This window comes from Athene cunicularia (genome assembly GCF_003259725.1).
Source record: "Athene cunicularia isolate RWA chromosome 4 unlocalized genomic scaffold, athCun1 chr4_part1, whole genome shotgun sequence".
Taxonomy (NCBI): Eukaryota; Metazoa; Chordata; class Aves; order Strigiformes; family Strigidae; genus Athene; species Athene cunicularia.
Genome location: NW_020799098.1, coordinates 17911106 through 17933489, shown reverse-complemented (window position 1 = coordinate 17933489; position 22384 = coordinate 17911106). Strand labels below are relative to the sequence as shown.

The 22384-nt window shown below is 35.9% G+C and overlaps 1 protein-coding gene across 8 annotated transcripts in view; it reads left to right on the top strand.

The window, feature by feature from the left end:
* The window catches only part of KCNIP4 (potassium voltage-gated channel interacting protein 4), a 426114-nt gene that overhangs the window by 266481 nt on the left and 137249 nt on the right, over positions 1–22384 (top strand). The window contains exon 1 of one of the 8 annotated variants that reach the window (XM_026846788.1): positions 5028–5124. The exons of the other annotated variants lie outside the window; for them this stretch is intronic. The gene's annotated coding sequence lies outside the window, so the exon portion shown is untranslated. Of the gene's footprint in view, positions 1–5027; positions 5125–22384 lie in introns of those variants that run through there. 8 annotated transcript variants of the gene reach the window in all.

The following is a 22384-nucleotide window of genomic DNA, read 5'->3' as shown; positions in this document are numbered from 1 at the left end:
TAATCCAGCAGAGGATTCTCCTGCAGCTCATCACAGTCAACAGAGCAGAGAGTTTGTACATTGTATAGTTCAATCCAGTTATCCGAACCTTCTCTTCAGAACTGATGCTTAGCCATTTATTTCCCAGTCTTTTTTATTAAATGCGTGATCTGCTTTTGCAGGATTTTTATTGACTCTGCATTTAAAGTGTTAAGTATAAATTGCAATCAGGCAAGTACCACAGCTAAATACATAGAGCAGGCAGGGTCACAGTGAGAAGAGGGAGGGGAACGGTGTTACCCTTTTTGCAGCAGTGAACCACTTAATCAGTTCTTTTGCAACATAGAGACTCTAATTAGTGTCTTGAATTTAGTTGTCAGATTTGTCATGACAACTAAGCTAGGCAGTCTTAATACTATCCTATAGATCACTAGTGTATTTTCATTCTATCTTATATTTGATTTGGCACATCTGTTCCTGAGTATAAGGAGAGCAGCTTTTGTATTCTGAAAATTGCTTAACTCTTCAAAATACTTTTGTCAAAAGACAATATCAAGGAAGAAGATCAGATTAGAGAGATGAAGTCATAAACCAAGTGGAAGCTCACTCTTCTAGTCTGTAAGAAATACGGAGCTAGTAAAGGGATCATCTAAAAATATGCAAATTTGGTGGAAGGCACAAGGAAGTAGTTAAAAAGGTTAGACTGACGTTATAAATATTACCTAACTGCAAGTGTTACCTGTCTTTTCCACAAGTGGATGTTAATTTTCTCAGGTAACTAAAATCTATCTTTTCTTGCTTCTTGAAATCAGACTTGGCAGTATCTCCTTAATGACTTTTTGAATTATTCTGTACTAACAGCATGAACGAAAACTATTTATTACAGGGATTTCAAAAGAAATGTTTCTTACTGCTTTCTTATGTTTAAAGATACTATGAATAAAATAATTGTCAGTTACTATTATGATGCATAATGCGGTGTTATAAAAGTGCTTATATTATGAGGAGTTCCCACACAGTGATAAATGACACCTCATTTCAGTAGATCCAGCACAGGTAATAAATTTGTAGAGACAGAAAATTTCAAAGAAAATAACACAGCAAATAAACCTAATGAATATGACTTCTCTAAATTGTCTGTCAGTAGTTCAGGATTTCCCTGGATTATACAAGTTATTTCTTTTTGTGCTGCTTTTTATCAAGCTATTTGAAAAGAATGTCTACTTTGAAAGTAGCTACATTGGCTTTTTGATGTGCATTGTTAGTATAGTCAGCAGTAGGATGAATAGATCAAATGTATGTCAATAATTCTCAAATTTCCAGTTGAATATAATCTCTCAGTGTCTTGGTCAGGTATTTCTTGGGGTAACCCATTACATGATTAGTAAAGGATATTTCACAGTTTTTCCCTCCTGAGTTTTTCTTTAACATTTATCGCCTATTGTGAACATATAATTACTAGAAATGAATGATTAAAAACCTTTCGGTCCTGGTTTTAGCTTTGCTTTGATTTAGGAATACAGGGGTTAATGTCAAAGATTCCTCTCAATTTAAATCCAGTCTTTGTGAGTGGCCTTGACAATGGTTAAGGAAGGTGTGAAAGAACATAAAAATCATGTTACTGGCACTTCCCCAGTATTCCAATCCCAAACAACGTGTATCCTGGGGACTTCTGAAGTCAGAAGATACAGCCTCTCTGTATTTAATGTCTCTGGAGGGATTTTTTTTTTTTTCTTCTGTTCCTTGTCTTGTAACTTTTTAACCTGTACAACTGTCTCTTGTCAAAGATTTCCACAACATAACTATCTAAATAATAAGTGAAAAAGTAGAACTTTTTGTTTTCCGAACTTTTTACCAGTTTAGCACACAAAGCTTCATAACCAGTTTCACAGGGTGCACTGCTCATCATGCATACTGAAAATGTTTTATTATCTGAAATGTATGTAGAAACATTTAAAATTGTAGATGTTTTACTTGACAGAGCTCCACATGAAACTTGTTGGCACTGTGTTTTTTCATATTTTGTCATTTTTTCATTTGTCTTTATATTAAAGAAAACCCTAACTACTGCTGCCGGTGAATCTTAGGTTTCCAATCCAACCTGTTTACCAGTGGGAAGGATATTAATCTGGAAAATACCTAGAAATGCTACACTTCAAACTTGTGCTAATAAATACTTTTTAACAAAACCTTCCCCCTACAACCACCAGGAGTGCAAGTCCACTGTCAAATGGTTCTTGGCTCTGACAAGTACTGTAATCACCGCAATGAAGTCTTAAGTTTTAGGCATATATTAATCCTTTGGAGGATGTATGAACAATCTGTTATCATTGAAAATTCAGCTTGCTTGCTAGGGGGTTACAAACTGCCAAAGATGTTCTTTCTTTAAAACTGTGCTTAGATGTCTTTGTTCTGGCAGGTTTTTTTGTTGTTGTTTGTTTTTTTTTTTAACAAACAAGATTTTAAGGAAAAGCTAACCATTTCAAATAATGCCTTTTGAGTCTGCAGATGTTTTCCATAATTTAGATGTTTTTTAGATCAGAACTAAATGAATCTATTTCATGTTCTGAGAGAATATCTAGAATGTTTTCTGTTTGTTTTCTTACAAAGTCAGAAGCATTACAGAGTGTGCAAGCACACAATAGCTAAAACAACTATATATATGGCAGCTTTTCTTGAAAAAAAGAAGTAAAAGATTCTAGGACTTGATTTCCTATGTATTTTCTTATTTTACTGAATATTTTAACTCCTGCTTTGAAGGTACTCCACGAAACATCTTCAGAGGTACTCTATAGGAGGGAAGGCTCGTCTTTTGTTTTGTAACTACATAACATTTGAGTGACTGGGTAGCAAGTCTGATGTGACCTCTACTGTATTATTCTACTTTTATAATAATTTTGCTGTTTCCTTTTGATTTCTACAAGTTTTTTAGTCTGCATATATTTCTCACCATGACTGAATTTTACAGCATGTGTGGCAAAGTTAGAGGTAGGTAAGTTTGACCTACACAGCTGTGCTGCCAAAAGTCATTACCATGGAATCTGTGATGCTGGAAAAAGTGGTTTTATGCTGTTTCACTTGGGAAGTGAACTGTGACTGGGATCACCTGCTTTAGCAGAACTGAAGCTCAGCAGCTACCCCGCTGCAGCTGGATTAGCAGCACTTTGTCCGTGCTGTGCATCATACAGCTGCATGAGCAAAACCATTTTGGTAGGTAAAGTCTAACATCTAATTTGTAAGCTTTTTGAACCAGAAACCATGCCCACTTCCCTCCTTCCACTTCTTGTCTGAACACACTTTTTTTTTACCTCAGTAGTCCTCATACATTTTTGAGTTACCTACTACTGCCACTAATGTTCATGAGACCGAGTAGATCTGCGAAGGCTGAGAACATGAACCAAAGGAAGTAGCGTCTTACAACACAGTCTGCTTACTGAAATACTGCTTTTACCAGCAATGGATGGTAGAAGTCAAGACCTCAGTGAAATGGGATCCTTACCCAGAATAATACATTTTATATTGCAACAGTCTTAAATGTAGTTGATGTCCTGTGGCTATTTCCCCAGATGGTTATTTATTTTTTAATTCCGTACAAAACCAAGGCAGCTCTGAATAGCCACTGCATGCTTTTATTGCAACATTCAGGAATCTGCTGAGAAGAAATAAATAGTGCTGTTAGTTAATCCTTGAGGTTACTTCAGAACTGCTGTAAGTCGGGTGTGTTGGGGCAGGGGTCTATCCACTGGTATGACCTAGTTCATTTAGGGTTTGGGTTTTTTTATGGGAGAGTTCCATGTTACAACCAATTGTGGAAATATGGGCACACAATTTATGCTGCATCTTGAATACCTTTCTGAAACCTCACAACTGACATGTGAAAATCATTAATTACCGTCAAGGTTAAAGGAGGGTTACTGGAATCTGACATACCAGACTGCAAGAGTAGTTTATTTGTCACCCCAGGTGAGGTCCTGGTACATGCTTAGTGTTACAGTGTACAAGGAGAATCAAGAAGAGAATACTCACTCCTTAGCAGAAATATGAGGAGACAATGCTGAAGTGCTGAGCTGGAATAGCTATTTTCTTCTACTTTAAGACCAGCTAAACTGATTTCAACTTGCTCTGGGAAACCTCTCTTGAGCAAAAGAACCAGAAGTGCTCTTTGGGTCCTTTACCGCTTAGGTCAGGCTTATCATTCTGGTTAGAATACCATCTGTGATTTTAGATTAAAGGAAAACAGTGCTTCAGTTTTCTGATACTGAATTAACATCACGTAATTCGTTCTTATGTTGACTCCAAGATTTATTTATAATGTGATGTGGTAATTTCATGGAATCACAGAATCATCTAGGTTGAAAATCACCTAGTCCAACCCTTAATCTAATATTGACAGTTCTCAACAAATTTGAGATATAAAATAATAATTTAATACACTGATTTATCAAGTAATTCTCCTATTGTGATCTTCATTGTTCCATTTTCATTATTTTATAATAGTTTTTATAGTAGCTTTGTTCAATGTTGGTATTTGCTCACTCATTAATTTTCAGAAAATCCATTAAGACAAAACTGATTTATTATTTCTGATTGAAAAATAGGTCAGTAACTTCAAAAATTGAAAACCATAAATTCAAGAAAATTCTAATTGATCAAAAAGGCTTCATGCCTGGATATTTTAACAAGGCAAAAAAAACCCCCAAAACTTTACTTCAGCCTCTTTCCACTTCTAAATAGGACATTTTAACTTAACTGATGTTAGGGATATAGTAACATCAGATATACTCCCAGTCATAAATTCTGTAGTGTTATATGTGAAAGTCTTGGAATTGATAACTAATTCTTCTCAACTATTTTAATAGTTGATCCTCATCTGATTAATCTGAAATATTAAACACTCCCTAATGCTGTGATCTTAGTTTAATTGCCTCTCTTCTGTCCCTGTGCAACTGTTTTATTGACTCATTTGAAGAATTCAAGAGATTAGTGGGGTATAATTTTTTTTTGTCACAGAAATATCCTGGTTTGACCTTATTCAGAGATTATTATGTGTTCCTACCTCTGCACAGCACAGTCCATAAATTTCCCATGCAAGTCTTGCGTGCTTTGTCTTCAGGCTTATTGACTCTACTACAGTAACTCCTCAAGGTTAACTAATGAAAACCTATGTGTGAGCATCTTATGAGTGAGTCACTGTCACTGTCACGCTCATGCAACACTGATGGTCTTCCAAGGTATTTAGAATGATGCAGTCAGAATAAACCCTTAGAAAGAATGTATTTTACAAGTATGTATTCAAAAGCTGTTGAATCATGGTTTATATTAATAATGATACAAGGAATAAAATCAACTTGTTTATCACAATCCATTGTTCCTAATGTTGCAGTTGTTAAATTGATGTGTTTACATATTGGAACTTGCTCCTGAGTCGGAACATCTCCCTCTGACATTTTTGGCTTTCTCCTTTGTAATCCATTCTCATGTACTATGCCAGGATGAATGACTGTATTATGGGATTTCATAGACTGTATATGTATGGTGACAAAACTTGTACAGTGTGACAATACAGTGCTCCCAAATGAAATTTCACCTGGAAGTTGAAAAATGTAGTGAGAAAAAAGGGGGATAGGGGTGACACTATGTTTCAACTTTTAATAATGAAGGGTTTTTTTTTTCCGATTCTTCTTTTCTCCATGTAAAGTAGTAGTCTCTATTAAAAATAGATCTGATTCTCCTAGTTCGTGCTTCCCAGTTTTGACAAACTATATGAAATTCTACGTATTTTTTCTTGTTCCACAAAATTAAAAGTATGCAGCCATATCAGATTTTGTTCATAAACTTGTTTGATTACAAAACAAGGGGAAAGAGAAGCAACAGAAAAGAAAAATAATAGAAGAAAATCAAAACCACAACCTGGATATGCCTGACCAGACTAGGTAAAAATAAAAACATAAAATCAAAATCAGTGCTATCAGATCTGAGAACAAATTTAGAAATCTGTATCCTGTCTTTTCTTGTATGCTATCATGCCGTTTTACTGTATTTCTTCTGCCTTTATTTCTATGTTTTGCTTTTAATGCTCCCCCTACAATGCCCTGTTCTAGTCTTCATTTTCTTAATATAACAATTTCCATTTCTGAATGCTCAGCCTGCTAATTAAAGTACTCTTTCTCTGTCCAACATGTGTGTTTTCAGCTGTGATCATATATATATATATATATTTTTATTTTTTTTTAACTACAAGCTTCCCAGTGGCCATTTGCTTAGTCTCTTCTTTCAGTGATCTGACTGAAGTTCACTTAACAGGACTAGTTTTTTTCTTAGGGAAAAAGTTTTAATTTGTGGCATCACATACTGAAAATCTAAGTAGTTACTTTGCCATCAGTCTGAGAGTACTTGCAGAACCCAAATCAGTTAGAGGAGCAGTAGATGTTGCAATATGATGTTCGGGAATTACTGTTAAACAGTTATTTTTATATCTCTGTCTTAAAAAAAAAAATCCATAAAAATGTGAATGTTTTTGCCTTAACTAATGATGTTTTATTGGTTTTCCTCATTATTGGGTAAAAGTGCATTATAACTAAAGGTTGTAGCACAAATTTCAAAAGAGGAGCTGCTTTCCAGAGGGATGTATTTTTATCTCACTACTGAATTTTACTGAGATTATTAGATTGGAATCAGATGAAGTTTTAACCTCTTATTAAGAATGAAAAAATAGCTTTATTTCCCAGGATTTCCTTGAGGCATAGTCTGGTATGTGCAGTTCTGATCTGCTGATGAATTTATTGTAGATACTACAGTAACTATAGGTCTTGAGAATGGGCCTTTATAGGAAACAAGGTTGACGACCTTGTTCAAATAAGGAATATATAGATGGTGAAAGTGCAGCAGGGACAAAAATATCAAAGAGAGAAAAGAAACTTACCCTTCAAGATGGACTTCAAAATTGAGCTAAGCTATCAGCTGAAATAATAGCCTGGTAGATATAGCATTACCTATGCAACAGTCACCATTGTTTCAAGTAAATGCAGAATTCTTGGATAATGAGTCAGCAGAAGGTTACTAATAAGTTTTAGGCAGATCCCAAAGTGTTTATGAATAAGATGATGTTTAAAGATTTTTAAGCTCAAATCTCTGTTCTGAAGTTGTGCCAACAGCTGCTCTTCACCCATGAACCAAAGTACACTGGTTGTTGGTACAAAGCACTGGAAGCAAATCCATTCTGACTTTGAACTTTACCAGGCCTTGCTAAGCTATTATATATTTTAAAGATTAAAAAGAAAAACAACAAACAAAACAGTAATCAACGTGGTGAGAAAAAATAAACAATAATTCTAGAAAACCACCTGAAGGTTGCTTTACAAATATCTATAAAAATCAGAACAAATATGACTAAGATCTGTACAGACATGGACCGATTAATAGAAAAACAAAAATCGGGTTTCCTTTTTCTTTAACTGCTACCTCTTTAATTTTTAAAAGACACGATCTAATTATTAATCAGTTGAGTCCTTTTTTTTTTTTTTTTTCTTCCCCTTTATCATAAGGGAACACTGGTGTATCCACTCTGCACCTCTATTTATTGTTCCATTTTTTTAAATCTGAGACAAAACATTCATACCTTCCTCCAGTGCTAGTTCTCAAATAACTGCTGCTCAGTAATGTGAAAAAGTTTTCATTTGCCCTTCACAACTCGTTGAGCTGTAAACACTGAAGTAATTGAGCCACCCACATCCTGGTCTGCAGGTGATATGAGTGATGTATTTTATTAGCATTTAATTAAATTGCTAATGTTATGCTAAACTGTGAAATTGCTGGCAAAACTGGATTAAATGACACTCTTGTGTAAAAGCAATAAATTAAAAGATTGTTGAGTAATCTGGAGAAAATAGATTCTTCAACTCTCTTGAAGCAATTAACCTATGCTCTGCTGTTTTTAAAAAAAAAAATTTAAAATTATCCCTCAGCAAACATACTGAAATTTGAGGCTGTTGCAACATTAATTTCACACCTTTCTAGTTTAGGTTAATGACTTCTGATTGTAACAATGAAGATTAAATGGATCTCGTTCTGTAGTAGTAAAGAGATGATATACACTTGCAACAATTGCAAATGACTTAAATTTCATATAATTGCATTAAGATTCAGGGACAAGTGTAATATCAGATTATTGAAAAGTTGATTCTTTCAGTTTGGGGAACACTGAATTATTTCTTATTTGCTTATTTGGCTGTTGCCTTAAGAAGTCGTCTATGAAAAAGTCAAATATTTGATGTGGCTTTGTTTAGAACTAAATATTTCCAGTTAAATTTATAGCTGTCAACAGAAGATGCTGACTACTGCAGTGAATGAATGCTACAGCCAACTGGAAGGAGAAACAATATTGTTATTGGAAATGGAGACAGGAGGGCTCCAACATCACATTTTTCATTTGAGGGATGTAGCAAAAAAAAAAAAAGTGGAAAATAAAAAATTTCCTGGTTGCAAAATAAGGAGGAATACTGGTAGGGAAATTGGGTTTCCATCCAGAATTCTTCTTCTTTTCTGGAATTAGAAACAAACACAACAAAAATATAGAAAAGTCCCCACTTGTAAATGGCGTAAGGGGAAATCAAACAACTTCTGCAGCTGCCTTCATTCAGCTCTTAGAAGTTGAAAGCCTGAACTCAATCAATTTCTGAAGTTATTGTTTCCCAAATGGTAAATTAACCATTTGAGGAATTTTATTTTTTTTTTTGAAACAGGATGATGCCCCACTGAACATAATTTAAAATTAGAATGCTTTCTTTGGAGTTTTATCTTTTTAATAAAATCCTTTCTTAAGCTTAAAAAAAAAAAGAAAAAAAAGTAGCAAATGCATGGTTACTGCACAAAGCCAATGTTCTGTTTCTAAATGGCACTGAAAGTGAGGAAATTGCAATTTCATCTTTTATAATTGTATATTTTAAGTTGTTTTAAGATATTTATTCTTTTAATTTCATACTGAGCTCTCTGGATAAATGGAGTGATTTTTTCTTTTTTTTAAAGTCACCTGAATATTCATGGGCTCACATGACTTGTAACTGATATTAATGAGGAATACTAAGTATGTGGCACACATGCAGACAAGGCCTAGTAACAAAAATCTTTGTCTTTTCACATTCCTTGAATCCTTTTTAAAGAAGTCTGATTATTCAGACCTGAATGCTGAGCACTTCCAAAAACCAATTTCTCAATACTGTCTATATCTGGAGAAGAAAAAATTTGTGGGGCTCAAAATAACATATAGAAATGAAATTTCGAATCACAGTAATGTGCAAATCTGTACTCTCTGGTAGAATTTGGGAGAGATGGGAAGTCTATCTTTTTCTAAGTGAAATTACTGTAATTATTGTGTGCTTTTGTGTGCTAACCATGAGATTTCTGGATATGCTTAGGAATAGGTCTAAAAATACCAGATTGCATTGCTGATATATCCAATGGTCATAGGTCTTAAATACCAATGTGTCAAAGAAGCAAAATGAACGTTGGCAGAAACAAGGTTAACTTCTTATTGCATCTTAGTCACTTGAAATAAGAAATATTTAATCTTATTTTCTCTTATTTCATACTCTCTCACCAAAGATTTCAGTGAGCTTGCTAATGATAGTTTTCCTTTTATGTATTTCTTTTTGTGAAATTGCAGCTATGTGATGTGGTATTCAGAACAGCTGTCTAACTTAACTGAAACTGCAGGGAAAAAAACCAACAAGATAGATAGTAATTCTCCAACAAGAGACCTGGGCACATACAGGTTAGTCTGTGCAAAACTCGACATCTAAATATATCTTACGTGTGGGCTCTCACATGCCTTCTTAGGCAAGGAGACCAGATACATGTGTAGACACACTTTTTATTTTACTTTATTTTAACATGTAGAATGTTCATGGACCTCATATTTTTTATATCCATAATGCTACCCACTAGATGCTATGGAGTGTCAGTTGGAATATGGGAGACAGTTCAAATTAAGACCTGTCATTTCAGTCTGTAGATACATCCAAATAGATAACATACTGCCCAGTTGTACTGTGTATGCCATGAAGTCTCCTGCATCCTGCAGATGTTGGTAGCTCTGCAATTCCATCCCTGAATTGGAAGAATTAAAAATTGTGTGATCTAGCTCGGAGGAAAATTTTAAACTTGAGGGCTGCCAGTAAAGTAGTTGGTCTGTGCAGCCCAAATTACCCGACTCATAAGACAAGAAAAAGAGAGATCAACAAAGACATGGTTCTAAGTCTAGTGAAGATGCCACTAAAATGGAAGGAAAGGTCCTGGGTATTTACATATCCCAGATTACCTCTTTCTAAGGAATCCTTCTTAATGAGATTGAACTGAAACCTGTTCATTTTCTAAAATGTTAAAGTGCAAAAGCAAACAGCCTAAGCTTATTTTCTCAGACCTTGCTAGAACAGTCCACCTGTGATACAAAGGAGAGATGATATGATTCAAAATCTGTTGAGGACAAAGGAGAGATACTAATCAGTTGTAATAGACCCTGGACAGGGTTGGGAATGAAGCAACCATTAAGTCTCCTTTTTTTTTTTTTTTTTTTTTTTTTTTTTTTTTTTTTGTAAAGCTGGATGGTTATTTGTTAATTAATAACTAAACTAGCTTCACAAAAAATGTTGAAAAGCCATTGGAGAGTAATAATTATTGTGTTGTCTTATAATAATGAAGACTGTGTCAAACCAAAATACTCTTTTTTTTTCTTCTGAATGAGTTGGTATGAAATGGTATTTGTCATGCTTCTGTGAACCATTGTTACAGCTGTTATTGCTAGCTGTAGCTATTAGTTGCTACTTAGATTAGTCTGGTAGTCTGAAAGTCTGTAAATTTCTGCAAGTACTGTTCACTTTAAATGATCATTTCTTAGCTTACATTTTAAGTGCAACTGTAGTAGTAAAAAATCTCATCTCGCTATACATGAAGAATCTTAATAGAAATGGCCATAGTTCTGAACACCACAAGTATCCCTGATTTGGTGGTGGTGTTTGTTCACATCCTATAAGGTGAATCAAGCTAGAACATATCATGAAGCAACCAGTAAGCATTTTGAAAAAAAAAAAAATTGCATCTAAAGTTTAGAGTCTGTTATTTTCTTGGTTAGCTAACACCTTTTACTGTAAGATTATTCCCATTTTTGAAGTTGCTTTGAGACTCAAAAGGAAAAGTCTATTAGTACTCAAGCTTTTCAAGGAATTATCATGGTTTATTGCGTTAATAAGTTATTTAGTGCACCCCAAGGCTAGTGCTAAAAAGTTCCTATGCATTCAAACAGGCAGGAAACTGAAAACTACAAAATCTGTTTTAAATATTGTGTGATAAAATGGGCTGTATTAACTGGGTTACAATCAACAGTTCCTATGCTTATAACAGGTTCTTGCTGGTAAACTTCTGTGCTATTACTAAATCAGTTTTCCAAAAACCCAATAACAGGATGTGAGCAAAATAGAAGAGTGGAGGAAGACTTGGGAAGTGCATTGAATGAAGATTTATAGTACCTATGCAGCTATGATTGCTTGTGAACAAAAGGGAGAGGTTTTCTTGAAGGGGATACAACATTATGGGTAGCAAAGACTGCTCAACTTTAGAGAAAGGGTTCTAAGTTGTCTAGGATAATTTGATAGGCTAAGACATGATCATTTAGTCTTGGAGTAGTAATAAAATAAAGGGCTGGGAAAAAACCTTGGGCAAATAGATAACATTCTGTCAGTATATACCTCTCCAACACTTTCAGTAGAGAGTAAAAAGAGATGGGCAGCTATTATAGTCCTGCTGTAATTCTGGATTTCCAAAATTTTCAGCTCTGAGGAATACATACTTGGACTGTACTGCTGTATTTATGTGACGTGACATCCAAGTTTATACTGTAGATGAAAAACTTAATCATGAACTCATTTGAGTGCAGAATCTTGAACTATGTACTCTTAGTTAAGGATGTTTCATCTTTGTTCCTTTATCTAGCAATATGTCCATTCAGGACCTTATTTTTTAACTTTTGTAAGGACCTTGTTACTTCAGTAAGATGTTTTCCATAGGTAATCTATATCTGTTATTTAATCTGCTGCAACAGGAATAGTTACAAAATAACAGCCAGAAATAACAATTGTTCTTCTAATTACACTTTTTAAATGATGTGCTGTTTATCCTATGTAGGTTCACAAAATAGAAAGCTCAAAAAGAAGTAGGATTTGTTTAAATGCTTCATCTAGGGTAAATGCTTACCTTCAGCTTTGTGACAATGTAGGAAAGTGTTATCTGAGATTATCTTTTAAAATTACTGTAAATGCTATGTTGAAATTTTGGTGACCATAACTTATAAATTTCTCTCTGTGGACATGTACTCTTCTCCTAACACTGTAATCATTCTTCACATGCCTTTTATTGACTGAAACAAGGCTCTTAGGAACATGTAATCAGACACAGTCAGTAAGCTCTGACTGAAGGTTTGCTATTATGCATTGGCAGAATGCTGATTTATTTAGCCAAGCTCTATGTCTAAATGCCACACATAGGCTGTATGTTTCTCTTGCCTTGAAAACACAGAACTTGCATTGGGCCAGATGGTAAGTTGGCAACCTGATGCACCCATATAGATGACTCGAGGGCAGAAGTGGTTTCTTCTTTGCATAGCTTAATAAATTGCTGTTTTATGCAGGAGATAAAAGTGCTGGGAGTAGTGATTTCTACCAACAAAAAAAACCAAAAAAAAACCCACGTGTCCAGTTCATGCCTCCTAGCAAACTTCCTTTTGCTAAGAACAAGAAGGGAGTCAGAAGAGTTCAGAGAGACTGGATTGCACTTCATTCTCTGAACTGCTCTTTGAATAGGATAACTGTGTTGTACCATACTTCTAAACTTCTTGAAAAAAAATTCTTTGCTGATGTCACTAGTAAATGACAGAAACTAAAATGCATAAACTTACAAATACCAAAAGTGAATATCCTCTGCTTTGGGTAACCAGCAGTTTCAAAATAGTAATATGCTCTATTTTACTGCTGTAACAGAAAACATCCAAGAAACAAAACATCCAATTCAGATATCTGTGTTCATTATTAAAAAAAAAAAAAAATCAATAAAACTCGAGACCTCACTGCTATAAATTGCTACAGAAAAATTAGAAGTTCTGTTAACACTGGCTTCTTTTGTGACTTACCCTTTTGTTTTTGCCAGTAACTGAAGGTTTTTTCCGTCAATGAAATATTGTGTATTACAGTTTTGATGTTATTCCAAAACATAGTTCAATAAGATCTGCTGAGGATTACTGAGGCTCCATCTGTTCTTCCCATGAATAGGAAATACTACAGATGACACTGAACAGATGTATCCCATCTATTACAGTCATGCTCAAAACCACTGAAATATTGGATTGAAAAGGCAAAAACATTTTAGTTTCGTACAGCTTTCCCCTGTGTTTGCCAGACTCTATGTATGTGTCTGACAATCAGGCATCTCAATCATTTTACTTTTCTTTAACAGTCTCCAAAATGTGTTTTTTCTTGAAATTAGCATCATTCATGGTCCGGGGCAAAAAGAGTTTCACATCCAATCCAGAACAACATATGATATTTTAGCAGCTTAGTGCCTGGGAATTTATGCTTTTTTCTCTGGCCTAATAAATTTTGAGGTGGATTGTGTACCTTGAATTTTTAATTATTCAAGTGCAGAAAGAAAGATGAACACCAACCAAGCAACCTAAAAATTTGTGTCTGAGTGTGTTGAGTGCTCTAAAAAAGATCCTTGCTTTGCCTTGAATACAGGAGGGGTTTCAATGCAGGTCTCTCCCTCTTAGCTGAATATCCTAAGCTGCAGCAATAGAGACTGAGGAGAGGTTCAATCCTAGTTTCAAAAATGTAGCACCACAATCTCTACTTGAATGTATATTTTTTGGAAGTTGAAAGGCACCATTAGGCACTTTTAATTACATGTATTGTTATTTTTGTTTGGTTTTACACTTAGCACTCAAATTGAGGTGAATTTGGCTGAAGCGTACGATGGCATGGCCAGGGTAGCTGCAGGGTGGATGGCTCCTCTCTGCCGTCCTGAGACGAGGAGGCCCCAGCACCTGCCGTGTGCCCCAGCTCACGGGCTTGTACACGTTCCTGCTGCTTCTCTTCCGCTGCAGGGCCGTGCAGGCCTGCTGCCCTCAGAGGCTGAGCTGTTGCAGTGGTGAGTCTTAAAGTGAGTGCTGAGGTGAGGGATGAAGAAGGTTTTGAAGGAATGGTATCCCTTCTGAATTTATAAGACTGATGGACGTAACTGCTGCCCTGCTAGATCTGAGGCTGTGACTGTCAGGTAATTTGGCCTGTTTTGTACATGGATCAGAGCCTGTGACAGCTTGTTCTGGTTTATGACGCTCTGCTCATCAGGTTAGAGGTTGAGAGATAAATTCCAAGTGGCAGAGGTGTAATGAATGTGCTCAAACAACCAGGGAGATGGAGAACCTCTCTTAAAGGAGGAAGCTGCAAGAAGCTGACTCGTTTAGCACAGAAAAATGAAAAGCCGGAGTGAGATATGATCAAGAAGCAGAAAAAAATGTATTTAAGGTAAATTATTTAGTGGGCCCAAGTAATAGGTTAAACTCTCTGTGAGTCAGCTTATGTTGGAAATTGATGAAGCTCTGAGACAGTTTTCCAGTAGGAGCAGGAAGAGGAAAAAAAGAATCCTGAAGTTTTAAGGAGGAGTTTCATCAATTCATTAAAAGAATTGTTGAATGTGTGGTGATAATGAACAATGTTCACTTTTAGTGCTGTATTTCTGTGACAATTAAAGTCAATCTTTTTCTAAATAGCTTTGAATCTTTTGATACATGGGAATTTAACAGTATAAAAGTGGTATTTAGCTCCCTGAGCAGTCCTCCCTGATGGAGAACCCAGGACTCCCATTCTGATGATCTCTTCATTTTCCTTTGAACACCACTTCCCTCTTAAAAGGAGTGATTTGTGGAATATTTTCAAATTTTCCATTTAGTAACTCCCCTACTACAGGTATGCCATTTGCTTTTCTCTGCTTTTCCAAAATGAAGAAGATATACAATAATATGGAATGATTAAATTTTAGATAATGTTGATCTTTAGTGGTTATCTGGCTATGTAAAATGTGATTAATGGAATTTAAAAAAGCCTTATGGCTCAAACAGTACATTTCTTTGTACACGTCATATTGTTAATTTGAAAATCAAGTTAATCTAACAATGATGAAAAGAAAAGAGTTGCACCACCGGAAAAGTTGGCAGCCATCCTTCTAATGGTGCCACACACTACTTTCTTGAGGCCATGAAAGGGAATTTAAACAATGTGATGGTATGTGTGGGATAAAAATCTGTAGCTAGATTGTAATCAGCATCTTCACTGCTGCTCCAGCAGACCACATGCTGTAGTGTGATGCCACCCAGAATGCTGTCATGGCTCTGTAAACTTGGTTTCTTTGAACACTGATATAAATAATAAAGCAATGAGCTTGAAGAGTAGGTTTCAATCTAATTCTTAATAAATTTCACAATCAGTATGATGATTTAATTAAATTTTACTGTCTTTTTTTTTTAAAAAAATCTGATATTCAGCTTATATTTGTTTGAAAAAAAAAAAAATTCTGGTAGTTTGCAAACCTTATGTTCAATTTTATATGACTACCTAGTAACAGATTTCAGTCTGTAGACGTGTCCACTGGGACCGTTGTTTGCACACCTTAAGATTATAAGATCTCTTCATTTTTGACTCCATTTTCTCATGTATAAAGTAACGAAGAAAAGCATGATTAGCTGCTGTCAGTGTTATTTTAGCTCTAGAAATGAAGGAAATCTGAAAAGAGTGAAGCATTATGCAGTTAACTAATTTGTAAAATAATGATCCTTTACCTTGATTATTACGAATCTATCAGGGCAAACTGTGGTGGCCAAGAAAGTCAAAACTGACAGCTACAGAGGAACTGAGATGATTTTTTTGATCTGGCCCTCATTTCAAGGAGTCTGGATCTTACAGGAGACAGTAGTGATTTCTTGTGCCACATAAGATCCAATCATTTAAGTAATTTTTCCACAGCTTTTTTCCTGCAGTGTTACTTGGATAGAGAAATTTGTCAGTGGTTTGTCACTTGATGCTTTAACCGTTTTTCACATCACTGAGACTTTTGACAGAACAACACATGTCCCTTTCATTCAAAACTCAGTGCTTTTGATTGTGGTTTGGATTTTGGGGTGGGTTTGGGGTTTTTTTTGTGGTTTTTTGGGGGTTTGTTTGGTAGGTTCTTGTTCTTCTTATACACAAGATCTAACCACAAAAAATAGTGTATTTTGTACTTTTAAGAATGTTTGATTGTGAACTCCTTCCAGTTTTACATCTGAATAAAGAAAGCCCAATTTTAGACTTGTGAATGGGTTTGTAATCAAGTAGCTTGGAGTCTAATTCTGAAGACTCCTAAATAATCGGTTCCTGATCCAACAGGACACTTAAGTGGAACCTTAGCTTTTGCTGAAATAAACTGGTAAAGAAATTGGAGACTCATTGTATGTTGAAAAGCTAAGATTGTGCTTGAATTAAGTTTACTATGGAGTTTGAGTCAGAAAAAACTTTTCCTAAATTATGTATTTCATACTATTTATTTACTGTACAGGTAATTTAGCACTTCAGATAAATGATAAAGCTGCAGCATCATCTGCATTCTTTTTCTAAGCTTGCAAATGGTAAAAGTTTCTTGGCATTAAGGGAAAGCTCACTTCTGTTTTGTAGTAGAGCTAGGAACATGATTTTACAAATAATAAATAGATACTGTAGGTAATATTCTGTGAATCTGAATTAAAGTGTTCTGGAGTATGTTCTGAAACATAGATTGTGAAATACTACTATTATGTCTTTTGGATGATCTTTTGAGTAAGATGATGTCTATTTTTAGTGGAAATATAAGACGACAAGCAAGCAGGGAATGCTATTTAAAAACTCTTTAGCCATTGCAAGTTTATATGGAATTTTATAAAAGTGTGTTTGTTATAACTTTTGCAATTTTATTCTTAACTCACTTTGGATCAACTGTATCAAAATATTGTAACGTTTAAATATGAAATGGTTTTGGTTTTGTTTCTTTTGTTAGTCTTAATTGAGGTCTTGCATTTTATATCTTGCAGACTTAAGGAAGAAAAGCCACTTAAATAGAGTGCAAGTGTCCCATTATATGAGTAATGCTCACATGTAAATGGCCTTTTGGGATCTGTAGAGTCAATCTTCTTATGGTGTAATTTATAACTTCTAAAACTGTGACCAGCTGAGCCACTTAAAAAAGCAAATCATACTTTGAACTTGACTCTGTACTCCATGCCCATCTCTTGTTTTGCTATGTAATAATCAGAAATGATAAGAATGAGGAAAAGACTGAGCCACAGTCTTCTCATGGATAATGGTCAAAATCAGTGAATCTACATGTATCAATAAAGGACTTGATTTTGTTTATTAGGTTCATCAGTCATATAGTATCTGTGTCCATTTTACTTATTCATGTGACATTAGCAGTGTACTAAGAATTGAAAGAGCAGAACAGCACAACTAAGATGTTTGGAGTATTTTTTTCCAAATAGACAATCTTGGCAGAAACCCTTGTGCAGTCTAAAAGTCAACTTGGTTATTTCTACGAAGGCACATGTTTTTGGAGGAATGCAATACAACATGCACTGTACTCTTTGCTTAGCTGTAGCAAAAACAAGTGCTTCTGTATCACTGGTTAGAAATGTGCATATGTGCTCACACATCCTTCAATTAATAGATAAGTGATATAATGTTAAGCAGGCTATATACAAATGATATGGAAATTTATAAAAAAATGTGGAACTGGAAGCTACCAGTCCATGACCATAAGTGTTTAACATACTGTTTTGAGATTCTGAGTCAATAAACTAAAAGGAAGAGCAGAGAGGGGGGGAAAAAAAAATTTGGAGAAAAGCAGATTCTTGTGTTAAAAATTGGTAGGCATAGAGTACTTTAGTACTTCTGAGTGCAGAGAAGGGACTAAGATTGAGAAAACAGCTGTGGAAGAAATAGACTTTTTTTTTTTTTAAATTAAACTAAAGAGATGATAAGTGAGAGCCTATGAGGTACCAACAAAACCTCTGAAGGTATTGGATAAGAGAGCTCTCATTCCTCTTTTTTTTCCCAACTGGATGACAAACACCGTTCAAAACAAGTTAGCACAAAATTACATTTAGGTAATGTGTCTTTAACAAAGTGAAACCATATACTTTGCTGTAGTTGTCATTTTTTAATATTGCTTTAATTTTTATCTACTATTGATGATTTGGGGGAGTGGTACTTGGTGTGTCATCTTTACATGCATTGAAAATAAGTTCTTTGCTTTTGTAACTTTGCTTCAAGATTTTTGTAATAAATATTATTAGCTAGCACCCTTTGTAGCATATATATATATATACATATATAAATGTCTCATGAATATATGCTTTTGATTCCAGTCTGTTTTGATCAGGACTCTTTTTAATATGTGGAGTTTTCAGCCATATACTAAATTTACTCAGCAGCAAATGACTTCATCTTGCTACTTTCTGGAATGAAAATTATTCTGCATGTCCATCTTGAGCCTCTACAAGTACTTTAAATATAATCAAATGTTTGGTACTGCTACTCTGTTACAATCTTGTAATCTAGATGATCTCTAAAAATCATTGTAAGACATGTCAGTAGGACATCTGTAATAAAAACAAACAGTAACTGTGATTTTCTTTGAAAATGTAAAGGTCTAACAAAAAGTGCATCTTAGACTATGACCTGTCCTCTTATGTAGACAGCAAAAATGAAGATTAGGAACTGTTTTAGAACCTTTAGAAAGCCATGCTTTGTACTGAAGTATTCTGTCAAACTATTTGTCTAGGCCCTTGATCCTGCAGCTCTTCAGTTCAGGCACAATACCTCTCTTTTATTTTCCAAGATGCACTTAAAAGCAGTGCAGCCGGGCATAGGATTGAGCCTGCATCTCTGTACTTGTCTTTTCTGTCTATGGGTAAAAGCATCTAAAAGTATAGGTGCACTTGAAGTATTGTATCAAGGAAATTACAGTTTGGATTGATGGACAAAAAGGTGGATAAAAAAATCCCTGTTTGGATGACCAGGCTTAGTGGATAGGCTGATAACAGGTGGAGTACCATAAGGATCCAGCCAGAGACTTGTCCTGTTTCACAGCTTGTTCTCAATAACCTGGAAAGCACAAAGAAGTGCATTGTCAATGCGTTTGCAGGTGATGCCAGAACTTGGTGTGCCACTAGCCAGACCTAGACAGACTGGAGGCATGATCAGGAGAGATCTCATGCAGTAAGGACAAACACCAAATTGTGCACTTGGGAAGGAATACCTGCTGGGGAGCAGCTCTGCTGGAAAGCATCTGGGGGTCCTGGAACAGAGCAAGCTGAATGTGCTGCCTGGAACATTGCTGTCTTCAGCAGGGCAGAGCTAGGAGCATCCCAGGCTGTATTAGCAGGTAGGATTACAGCCTGTAGATTGAGAAGAATGATTATTACCTCATTAGATTGTGTCTAGAATGTCCCCTCCAGTTTTGGGTCCTCTGATACAAAGTACTGACAAACAAAAGTGTGTTCAGTGGTGGCCTGGAGCATGTGCCTGCTGAGGAGAGGCTGAAGGAGCTGACTTGCTTCAGACTGGAGAAGAGACAGCTTCAGGGGGACCTAACAGCAGCACCCCAGCACCTAAAAGGCGGTCATGGAGAAGACAGCCAGCCTCTTCACAGGGCTCCATGGCAGAAGGACAAGAGATAATGGTCACAAAATGAAATAAGAGAGATTCTGACTTTTTACAGAGACAGTCAAGCAGTGGGACTGGCTGCCCGCAGAGGGGCAGCCTCCATCTTTGGAGGTTTTCTCTTTATAAATGAGATGGATTTGTCATGGAGTGCTTTGGGTTTTCCTTGGGGAATTTATTTTGTTTGAAGTCTGGTAGCATCTCCTGAGGGCAGTTAATGATCCTGGCCATGGAAGTGTAAATTTTTTGTGGCCTAAAATTACAGTATAGAGAAATTTAATGTAGGATTAATGTTCCTGTGTCTCACCTCTATATCATAATAACAAGAAACTATGCATGCTCTTAAGCCTTCCTTTTTCCTGCATATTTGCAGGGCATATATTCCTATATCTCATATTCCTTACAGAAAAAAAGATTCACTTAACTGCTCCATGACTGTAGGAAGTATTGCCTTTGCACTGCTTTTCATTAATGGCCCTTTCTTAAGTACTTCAGTCTTCATCATTCTCTGGTTTTGCAGACATGAATCCACTGGCTTGCTAGAGAGCAGTCAAGGCAGTAGGGAAGCAGTTGTGGAAGTATGGAGAGGAAAAGGAAGATCAAACAAGCCTCAGAGATTGAAAGAGAAGGGCTGCTTCCATAAAGGAGATAAGCCAGGAGCTGATTCTGTTCCCAGCACAGGCAGTGCCCTGATGGACCAGGGCATGGTCCTGTGGGGGCTGAGAAGGACAGTGATGTTGATGGAAAGAGTCACTGTCAACCATCTGGATGTTACATCACCTTCTCTGATAAGTCAGGTATGGGAGGTCAGTCCAGAAAGTCCAGTCAGGAACACAGGGGAAATAGCCATGGACACTTCTAACACAGGATCAAGGTTCATCAAGGAAGTGGGGCCAGAGTGGGTACCACCATGACATAGCACAGGCAGGGTGCCCAGGCCTGAGCTGAACTGGAGCCTCTGGGCTCCTGGACAGAGGAATTGGGGAGGAGATCACAAGTGAGGCTGTTCAAGGTCATCAAAGCCTAATAATGCACTCAGGGGCCATTACGTGCCATTAATACCACCCTAAATGGTTCATGTGTTTGGGCTATTTAATTTTGTTAAATTGGGAATCCTTAGGTGTGCTTTGCCATGATGCTGGCTTCACACCCATACCTGAGCAAAATACTTCAGTGGTGGGTAGGAGTGGCCTCAAGTGGGTGATGTTCCCCTGTTCTGCTGGGGCTCCTGTGGCTGCACCTTAGAAGGGAACCCATAAGGTTCAAGAAGGGATGTGTGTTAACAGGGGCAGTTTCTAAGGTAAAAGCACAGACTGCAGGTTTAAAAACTCTTTGAACACTAGACATAATTCTTAGTGACAGGAAAAAATCACTTTCAATAAAATATATCATTTGGGTCCCCTCTGATTTTCTTTTTAATTTATCAGGCATGCTTAGGTGCAGAAAACAGATAATCTCTCAGATAGTGTGGCCATAAATTGGCCTGCAGTATGTTTTCTCTTGGGATCATTTCAGAGAACCACCTTGAATTTAAAAAAAAAAAGTATAGCCCTCCCTGTAGTCATTACGTTATTTACTTTTTTTTGTTTCCATAGACTAGAATCATAGAATGGTTTGAAGGACTTCTTTTAGTTCACAATCCAGTGGAAGGGTTCAGTAGCTGGATACATAGTAAACACAGCCATTGCCTTGAAGAAATTAAGGAATGATGCACTCCATTAAGGTAACTCAAACTAATGCTATTTTATTTATGATTGTGTGTTGAACACAGAGGAGTATAATGTACTTTCGCCAAATGAATTTTACATTTTGATCATTAGATAGTTTGGGTTGGCTTTTCAGCAAGACATCCCTGTACATGCCCTTAGTCTTGGTAAAAGAGAACCAATGGAGAAATTAATGCGACTAATGTGAAAAACTTGTATTACAAGGTGTAATGGAGGCTTTCGATGGACATTTATGTTTATTCACCAGTTGTATCTGCTACTGATAAATGTAATAGTTACAGACTGGAGCAGAAAATTGCCAATTGGTTTCGTTGATCAGCAGATCACAAAAATGAGAATTTGCATGTCTATGCAGAAAGCAATCCCGTGTTTGTTTTTCAAGATACACACAATGATTAAGAATTCAGGTATCAGAACTAGAAGTTTGTGTTACTAAAGCAACATAATTCTTAGAAGTGGGGACTTAGTCTTGGGCGATACCACGTTATTTAATAACTGAACTATTGGAGGAATGTTTGCAGTTCTTGTTGTTATCTTCATGAAAGATATGATTTCCCACATCTATCTTAAGAAGTTACTCATCCCTTAATGTAACAAAAGGAATTTTGAACATATATGCATTGTACATTCTTAGACTATAAGTGACTAACAAGTTAAGAGTTAACACAAGTTAAAGATTTTAATTATCCTCTGGAGATATTGTAGTAATTTTCTATTGGGAAAGAGCAAACAATGAGAAATTGTATTTCTAGATAGCTATTAATAGTCATATTTGAAAGCTATCAAGTAATCATCAGACACGTATAGTAAAATTAAGTATTTTTGCATCACAGTAGTTGTTGTCTGATTTCTACTATCACAGCTTCTCTTGGATGACAGATCTGTTCCCTTCCCCCTCTTCCCCCCCCTCTC